Source organism: Salvelinus sp. IW2-2015, unplaced genomic scaffold (genome assembly GCF_002910315.2).
Source record: "Salvelinus sp. IW2-2015 unplaced genomic scaffold, ASM291031v2 Un_scaffold3726, whole genome shotgun sequence".
Classification (NCBI taxonomy): domain Eukaryota; kingdom Metazoa; phylum Chordata; class Actinopteri; order Salmoniformes; family Salmonidae; genus Salvelinus; species Salvelinus sp. IW2-2015.
The window spans coordinates 38,243-48,050 of record NW_019945003.1 but is presented as its reverse complement, the minus strand read 5'-3'; the positions used below and the strand labels follow the sequence as shown (position 1 = coordinate 48,050).

At 39.8% G+C, this 9,808-nt stretch overlaps 1 pseudogene; it reads right to left on the bottom strand.

Moving 5' to 3' along the window:
- Positions 1 to 1,691: 1,691 nt before the first annotated feature.
- Positions 1,692 to 9,030, bottom strand: LOC112076391 (catechol O-methyltransferase domain-containing protein 1-like; annotated as a pseudogene).
- Positions 9,031 to 9,808: the final 778 nt, after the last annotated feature.

Sequence of the window (9,808 nt, the reverse complement as noted above, 5' to 3'; positions counted from 1 at the left end):
AATATTATGTATAAAGAGACTGTTATGCTAAGTGTAAATAGTCATGTAGAATTGATCCCTAAGCCTAGACATAACTCGCTCCCATTTTCTCAGTCCAAGCTAGCACTTTTAAGGGCATTTTCATAAACACTTTTCAACCTCCATATTCATCATCTCCAGCCACCAAACTCGTGAAAATTAGGTTTGAATAACGGGTGGAATTGCTCTTTAATCTTTGCACCTTTTTACAATGTGTCATACATGAGGAAAAATGCATGGGATCTTGCTGGTAGTGCTTTGTCGGAGACAGGTCGGCTGAAAAGGGTGCCTGGATGTGTTCAGTGATACAGCTTTCATTTGACACCTCGACAGTTAACGGTAGGGTCTGCTCATAGAAATCAATGATGTATTTTCAGTTGTAATAATGTGAATTATTGATGATCAGAATATGATGTATTTACTCTTTTATTAATAATCAGACGTGAAAACCTCTATAGAGAGAGATTAGTAAATAGAAAATGTGACTAAACAATGTCTCAGCAAACATATTTTTTATTGTAAAATAGTGTATCACCACTAAAACAAGYACTACATTAACTCCATGTCACTTGATAGATGTTTGTTAGAAAAGGATACACAGTGATTCACATATTTTAACACATTTCACATTCAAAATGTTTAATTTCGGGGTATTGTAATATGTAACCCCTAACTGCCCTCACCCCACCCCCTATGCAAAAAAAGTGTTGAGAAAGTGCTTTTAGATCAGGTGAAAGTTACTCAGTAGATACACTGACTGTACACAACTTCCTAATATTGCGTTGCACTCAAGTTGAAAGCGTTCCACAGGGATGCTGGCACATGTTGATTCCAATGCGACGTTGGGCTGTGAATTATCATGCTGAAACACTCTGTTCACACCGTTGACATGAGCAAACCACTCGCCCACACAATGCCATACATGCTGTCTGCTGTCTGCCCGGTACGGTTGAAACTAGATGTAGAAGGCAAATGTTAACTATCACAGTTAGGCTAGTGAGCAAGCATTGTAGCCAGGTGGCCATGGACAACAAAAAATAAAAGTGAATACTGTATGACAGAGTCATAAACCGTTTTGTCAACATGACAAAGGATGGCATTGACGTTTCTCTACAAGTAGGTTGAGTCAACATGTTTTTTCAACTTGCACGAACGCATGTACACACACATAAAAATAAATCAGAACCTACAGTCTCACTCGTGCCATAATCACTTCCCTTTCTGTCAACCAATGGGCATAAATCCAGGGGAGTATGTCAACTCACCCCTTGTGTCTCACTTGATATTTTGGAGCAAAAGTCTTCCAAAGAGCTCCCACCTCTCCACCAGCATGTAACCTGGAGAGCCGTCATCACATCCCTCTTCTCCCTGCTGGAGGGTTTTGATGCCAGCTGTCCAGCATAGAGCAATCTGTTATCAGCATCTGGTTCTGTGGAGCATTCCTCTGAGACGAGGCCTACCCCAAAACTACCATATGGAATTCTGTTGTCATTCAGTTAAGCCTGTACTCAATTGAAATGTAATAAAACATTATTTTAGTCACACCCTGAAAAAAACTAAAATCTCTGGGAGTAAAAGGTAGTTATTTAGCTCTTACTGAGACAGAGGCTGACATGCTTTCGAATTTCAAGTAAAAAGTAAAAAGTAAAAAAATCTCACTCGTACACGTACAGTACTTGTTGAAAGTAGCATCTATTTATTCCAGCCCTTCATGTTTACCACATCTCAAATAAATCCCCAATAAATCACAGTGGGTTTGGAGTAAGCATGGGTTAAGCATTTGTCATCACAGGTTAGTATGAGTTAGCATGGGTTATCGTTAGCGTTTGATGGCCAGGGTGAGTCCGTCGCCCACAGTGAGCATGCTCAGATCGATCCTCTGGTCCGTGTGGAGTTTCTTGTTGAGCTTGTCCAGAGTCTGGGAGGTCAGGTCATCAGGAGCAGGGTCCACCACTTTACCACTCCAGAGTACCTGGGGGGAGAAGGTGGGGGGGATCAGAGATACAGGTGAGGTGTCCTGTGGTCAGAAGGTCAGAAAGACAGGTCAAGGAAGTGTAATTAGATAGACCGATGATAAACAACAGGTCAAGGAAGGGTAATTTTTATAGACAGGTGATAGACAGGTCAAGGAAGGGTAATTAGGTGGACAGGTGATAAACAGGTCAAGGAAGGGTAATCAGATAGACAGGCCTATCTTTTCATTTATCTTTACCTTAGTTAGCTTATTAGATCAAATCGATTGCATGCTGGCATTATTCAAATCATATTCAAAATCACGACTCGCTTGTAGGAATAAAAGTTTGGGCATAGGCTACTCACATTATCGATGGCAATGATGCCCCCTTGTCTCACAAGCTCAAGAGACTTCTCGTAATATCTGTCATAGTTCTGTTTGTCCGCATCGATGAACACAAAGTCATAGGTGCCAGCTTCCCCAGCAGCTATCAACTCATCTAGGACAAACAAAAGATCACGTTGAAAAGGATTCACCCGTTTCACAACGGAATCGTGTTTGGGTTCTTTAAAATCAGTCACCTACCCAGTGTTTTTATACACATTTGAAGACGGACATTAATTTTATCCTCGACTCCGGCCTAGAAAGGATGACAAGGGTAGTTAGTTACATGTCTTTCATTGTCTAGGCATCTGTACTGTTAAGTCCATTTAGATGTTTCAATGTGCTTTAAATAAAATGTTGACTTGATTTCGAGTTTAGATGGTTTGAAGCAGACGATACCAACCATTTTCTGTCACAATATTTTTTTTAAGAAGCTCTTAATTTGGCATTGGGAAAAACACGAGATGAACTGTTACAAAAAAGACCCGCTTAAGCTAATGAACAATCCGTAATGTTCACAACCACATATACTTTGAACTCACGAAAAGTGGGAGGTGTGGTCAAGAAACACTGGTATATTTTATCATCAGACCCAGCTTTGCCGGCTGAATTTAAATATCCACCACTTATTGTGTATGAGGAGGAATTTACGCGATAAATTGGTTATGTCAACTGCCAGCCACAAAGAAAATGTGTGTGGAATATTGTGTGAAAGTGTGAATATTTCTGCCACCCACACACAGGAAAACGTTTCAAATAATGACATTATTACGTGTTCCACCACCCATGTTATTTACATTATTAAATGTCCATGTGGGCCAGTCATGTCGGTAAATCCTCCCGCTCTCTCAAACAGAGAATTAGTGAACATAAAAGTTCAATCAGGAGAAACGACAGGATTATCCAGTCGCAGTACATTCAATGACCTAAAGCATGACATTTCTACCTTTAGATTTTGTGGCATAGAGAAAGTTAAAATATCAGACAGGGGAGGTGATATTAATAATAGTCTGAGTAAAAGAGAATGTTTTGGGATTTTCACCCTCCAGACATTATTTCCTAAAGGATTAATGATGAAATGCCTATGTATGTTATGTTGTGAATTGAATATGTGTGCCTATGTGCCTATTTAAGATTACTCTGATGTCCGTACGATGTACCCAAAGACTAATGAAAACTTGCTATGTCCTCATTGTGGTTTTACAGACGTGTATAATACGTCTTATTTATACACTTTGTAATATTTATGCAATGCATATGTTATATTTGGTAGCACTTATTTGTTTTTCCTTTGCCTCCAACCCCTTTGATGTGTGGAAGGATGTGGGTGGGTAGGTGTAATTAAAAAAATCACAAAAGCTCTGACGAAGCCGTGAGGCCGATACGTAACCTTATTAAATATCAGTGATCATATCAAGAGCAGTGTGCGGTTTCCTTTTTCCTTCATCTTGTCAACTGTTGCCATGCACCTGAAATAAGTTGTTCAGATGTGCGAGTGCCTTTTGAATTTTTTAACAGACAATAACAGACATGTTGACCTGTGTTGTGTACAGTAGTATTTCTACTGTTTGGAGGGGGGCATTACGTTCATTGTAGGGATTCTCTGCTGCTTGGCTTTGCACCTTTTCGTAGACACTTTCTTCTGAGCAGACGGCCTCACTACTCCACCCACAGCACTTTGTGAAGTCTGACTGACAGATGTTAGATACTGAATATGCTGTATTGAAGCTTTTGGAGAGACAATCAATGTTTCTGAATTCCAACGGGTTGAATGGGTTTAGATGTTGTTTTGGSGTTGAATACTGGACAAACAGATCTAATTCCTGTCTAGAGGAATATTGGAGCAAGTAAACTAGCTGAATGACTAGCGGAATGTTGATCTGACCTCTTTAAAGAAAGGTTTAGCAATGTTCACGTATTCGTCGTCTATTTCACATGCTACCACTTGACCACTCTCTGGTACAACCAACGCCATGTTCAGGGTGTTGTACCSCGTGTACATCCCTGGAGAGAGGAAAATATTAACATTAGTCTCTTCTGATATTAGAATGAGGGCAGTTCATTCAGAATTAGKGAATGTTGAAAAGATTGGCACAATGAAAGATGTTCCAAATAATAGAGTAACATTAAATGTTTTCAGGATGAAGCTTGTTTTATCATTACATACCAATTTCAATGGTTTTGCTGGCATTGATCAGTTTGGCCAAATTTGCCATCAGTTGTGCTTGTTCACTAGCAACCAGCATGATGCTCCATGGGTCCTCAAGGGTTTTCTGCAACATGAAGGAAGGAGAATTATTATTTTATTTAACCTTTATTTAACTAGGTAAACCATTTAATAACAAATTCAATGATGGCCTATCAAAAGGCCTTCTGCGGGGACTCATGGGATTCATGTTTTTTTTTTATTTTTTTTATTTTTTTTATATAGGACAAAACACACATCACGACAAGAGAGACAACACAACAGTGCATAAAGAGAGACCTAAGACAACAACATAGGAAGGCAGCAACACATGACAACACAGCATGTTAGCAACACATCATGACAACAACATGGTAGCAACACAACATAGTATCAGCACAAAACATAGTACAAACATTATTGGGCACAGTCAACAGCACAAAGGGCAAGAAGGTAAAGACAACAATACATCACACAAAGCAGCCACAACTGTCAGCAAGAGTGTCCATGATTGAGTCTTTGAATTAAGAGATTGAGATAAAACTGTCCAGTTTGAGTGTTTTTCGCAGCTCGTTCCAGTCGCTAGATGCAACGAACTGAAAAAAGGAGCGACCCAGGCATTTGTGTGCTTTGGGGACCTTTAACAGAATGTGACTGGCAGAATGGGTGTAGTATGTGGAAGATTAGGGCTGCAGTAGATATCTCAGATAGGGGGGAGTGAGGCCTAAGAGGGGAGTGAGGCTTAAGAGGGTTTTATAAATAAGCATCAACCAGTGGGTCTTGCGACGGGTATACAGAGATGACCAGTTTACATAGAAGTATAGAGTGCAGTGATGTGTCCTATAAGGAGCATTGGTGGCACATCTGATGGCCGAATGGTAAAGAACCTCTAGCGAGAGCACCCTTACCTGCCCATCTATAAATTACATCTCCATAATCTAGCCTGGGTAGGATGGTCATCTGAATCAGGGTTAGTTTGGCAGCTGGGGTGAAAGAGGAGCGATTACGATAGAGGAAACAAAGTCTAGATTTAACTTTTTCCTGCAGCTTTGATTTGTGCTGAGAGAAGGACAATGTACCGTCTTGCCACACATGACCTTTGTTGTGGAGGTGTTCAGAACAAGGTTAAGGGTTGAAAAAGCTTGTTGGACACTAAGAAAGCTTTGTTACAGAGCGTTTAACAYAAAATCAGAATGATGTTGTTTGATTTCAAACATCGACAAAAAAAGACTAAAACATGACTTTTTTTATGACATAATCTAATCGAACAATGTAATTACGCCGTATTGCTGACTGCAGCTTCTCAGCACAGTGTTTGTATAGTACTGTGCTGACCTCTAGTGGTTATAGTAGCCTATTGAACTGTCATGATACTGTAGAAAACCAGTGTCTCTCTGTACACATCTGGTTTGTATGTACAGTACATTCCTGCTTTTCATCTCATAAACACCCTGGTTCTCCCCAGTCTTACCAGTCCAACCATCTCATAAACACCCTGGTTCTCCCCAGTCTTACCAGTCCAACCCTAGCCCTAGTTTCATGTCCTCATCCCGGTTCAACCCTAACACTAGCCTCAAAAACAACCACAACCCTAACCTGGCTCTAACCGTCCAGCCTTACAGTCCACCCTAGCCCTTAGTTTCATGTCCTCCATCCCGGCTTCACCCCTATACACTAGCCTCACTCAAGACCTAATCCTCGCCTAACCCAGTCCAGTCTTACCAGTCCAACCCTAGCCCTAGTTTCATGTCCTCATGGTTCAACCCTAACACTAGCCTCAAAAACAACCACAACCCTAACCCTGGCTCTAACCCAGTCCAGCTTACCAGTCTGAGTTTGGTCATGACAGGATGTTCTCTCAGTGAGTTGTTCACGACATACTGCAGCACTGGGTCGTTCTTCCCTCCACTGTGGCTCTTACCTGGCAGGGCAGATCAATTCCTGTGCCTGACAAAAAAACATCAGTTACAATTTAGTTTGCATGGTAACCCATCTAAACGTCATTTTGATTGTCAGCCCCAAAGCCGTGTTCGCAACATGGCAAATATTAATTACACGTGTTCAGGATTTAGCAAGTTAACCTTTGTAAGAATTCTTTACTGTAACATCAGGATAAGAAATTGCAGTGCTTAAAGATGTTAAAAAGATGGATATTCTCTGAGTCTGTGCCCTTGTTTGGCCTGTAAGGAAAACAGAATGGTGTGGGCTTACTGGTCAAACAGCTGATTTTGCCAGCTCAGCCAATGAGATGTGCATGCACTTGGATATTCAAATGATCTACAAACTCAGAGTTCTATCTGGGGTCAAGCTGCTCTGGCTGCCCTGATGTCCAGCATGCAGACTTGCCTTTGCAGCTTGTAAACCACGTTGTGTGGAGGTCTGTTTTGACACTCTTTCTTGTTGGTTAGCCGTCGATTCTACGTTTGCAGGATTGCCTAGCGTGCTAGCTAAGTGCTTCTTAACAGCCAACTTTATAACCACATCAATTTGAAAAAGGTGACTGGCGAGATAGTTGTTGCAATGCTCTGGGCCTCATTTTTAGCCATTGCGTAAATTTGCACACTAAACTTGGTGCATGGCATGCATATGTATGTTTCCTATTTACTAATCAGGCCCGTCCTGAAACTGTGTGTTATCAACAAACATTATCCGCCTGAAAAATGCCATCGTTCACTTTTATTGTGACAATAACGCCCTTATTTCCTGTATACTTTGGACTAGGCCAGGCATTTTTCTAAAGGAAATAGCGAACTTGATCAAATGTCTTGAAGGTGATGACAGAATGTTAACTTTTGCAGTGACATTTGCTGTAGGCCGTGGCTATCTGACAGAACAACATTTTTATGAAAGACAACAACAAAGGCAAATAGCTGTGGACCTGTAAACAGACCGTTTGAATTCAATAGGACCTAATGTTTTGCATTTACATTTTCTCCAACCTACGCTGCTGCACTGCGTAAATTCTAGAACATTGTCTACTCACAGTGATGGCCATAACTTACACACCTCAATGCAAAATGTCATATGTCTGTTCACCTGTTAAATTCTACTGTATGTTATAAACCAGCTTCCTTTCTGTGCATAGAGCAAAATACTTGAATTAATAGCGTGTCTAATAGGCTCAGTTAAATGAGAGATGCGCATGGTAATTGTTTGTAGTCTGTGGCTACTTCGGGAATATGAACCCATCATGGCCAAAACAGTTTAAGAATTTATTCTGCAATGGTTCTGAAAATATGTATTATGTGTATAAACGCAATATTGTCTACTAGAGAAATGTGAAATTACAGTATTCAGACGAAAACTACAGAAGTAACCTACCACCGTCTGTGCCACTGTTAATAAACTGTGCTCTGGATCTGAGCTCTGGATCGGATGATTTAGAGTCAAATAACTTGTCTATTTACTACTATGAAGTGGGTGCAATTAAAGGAGATATGGGACAAATAGTATACAGTACTTGTTCTAGGACTATGTGCTAGCAACCTGGTGAGTATGAAACCATCACAGAAAAGGTCAGGAATTTATTATGCAATGATCATGGAAATTAAATAAATAATAGCCTAGAAAATAGATGCCTATTTCTAATTATTTTAAAATGCAAAGATAAATAGATTTTCTCTCTTCTCACTAACAGCAAATGATTGCATCTTGTTATTAACCTGTTTATTGTTATGAACAAGCGTGTCTAGTATATCCATAATTTGCACAACATACTAATCTAATACTTCAACCAATAGATGTGTGTGTGTATATGCGGTCTAAAGTTTGCTGGAAGGTGAGCACATTTTCAAGTCAAGTTCAGTTTTTATAAATGCTAACTTTTGTGTGAAAACTGGTACACGCATATTTTTGGTTATATTTTGTATGTAAGCACAGTTTATAAATGAGTCCCCTAGTCTCCTTCTCTCTCATGGAAAAAAACAAGCTTCTGGTCTATTTGCATAATTGGGTCTTTAACAAATGACAGGTGGGGCTGTCTCGGCCAAAGAGAGTGAGGTCACATCACAAGAAAATCACAAGCATTTTTTTAAACAGTCTGTTTCAAAAACAAATTTGAAATAGGGTTTTACTGAGTGGTTTTATGAGTCAACAACATTATTTGAGCACCTTAATATGAGCTTTAAAAATTAGATTTTCATTTTGACTTTGCATTAAATTTTGTTAATTATTAATTATAATTATTTTAATTGCATTAAAATATGATTCCAACATGACAAGCTATCCTACTACCAACATATTACATCATTTTTGTCTCATATCCACATTGCATATCATAGATTATTTGTGACAGCTGTAAAACAAAAGTTTACTGTACTTCTAAGCAATCAATTATAATATCAGTTTGGTATGGACCACATCATTCTACAGCGTGATATTTACCTGTTAGTGCAAGAACAAGCTGAATGCAGAARTACATCTTGATATCTGGAGCCATTTTGGAAGTGTGTCTATTCAGCTATATAGAGTGAACACCAAAGAGACTGTATTGAGGGAATGTGGGTCTACTATTTATACAGAGTGGATGGGAAAGTCCACTGGTCTCCATGTGTGTTTGTTTTGAACTATCTTTTTGGGTGAGGGACAAGATATCGACCACTCTGTATGTAAACACTTTCCTCACAATGTGTTTTCCAGACACCACCCCATGATCCCCATGATGTAAGAGTGGAGTTTCCAAGGTGTCAGCCAAAGGGTACCACTGTTTGAAGCTCACTGTATGCAGTACAGAGGGTCAAATAATACATACAAATACTAGATGTGTAACGCAGACACTGGGAGTTTGGAAGCAAGTACAGGGGGTCAAATAATACATACAAATACTAGACCTGCCATGCATTGCTCCCCGGTGGCATAACATTGGGGTTGAGTATGAGCAACACTGTTCAATCAAACTGATGTTAAAGAGTTTGTTAAAGAGTAAGTTCACCCTAACATCAACATTTCTCAGATGATTTACTATCTAAAACCGGCCTTAGTTGAGCTGAATCTATATTACATAATACATATTTCCTGTATTTTAGTGTTTAGGCCTCAGTCCCAACTGAATGAGAAAGATTGGCACCATTACATTACAGCATACTGTACTTTACATCTTCCTATTTTCTGTTTGGCTGGGTTAAGACATCAGACCAATACAGTATGGTTTTAGTTTGCAAGTCAGTCACACTGTTTTGCTGCTACCTGCCTGTGTGTTTCCCTTTAACTGGCTCACAACCTGCTGTGTCGTGAAACAACAACTCTAGTTTAACTTCTAGTGGAAGGGG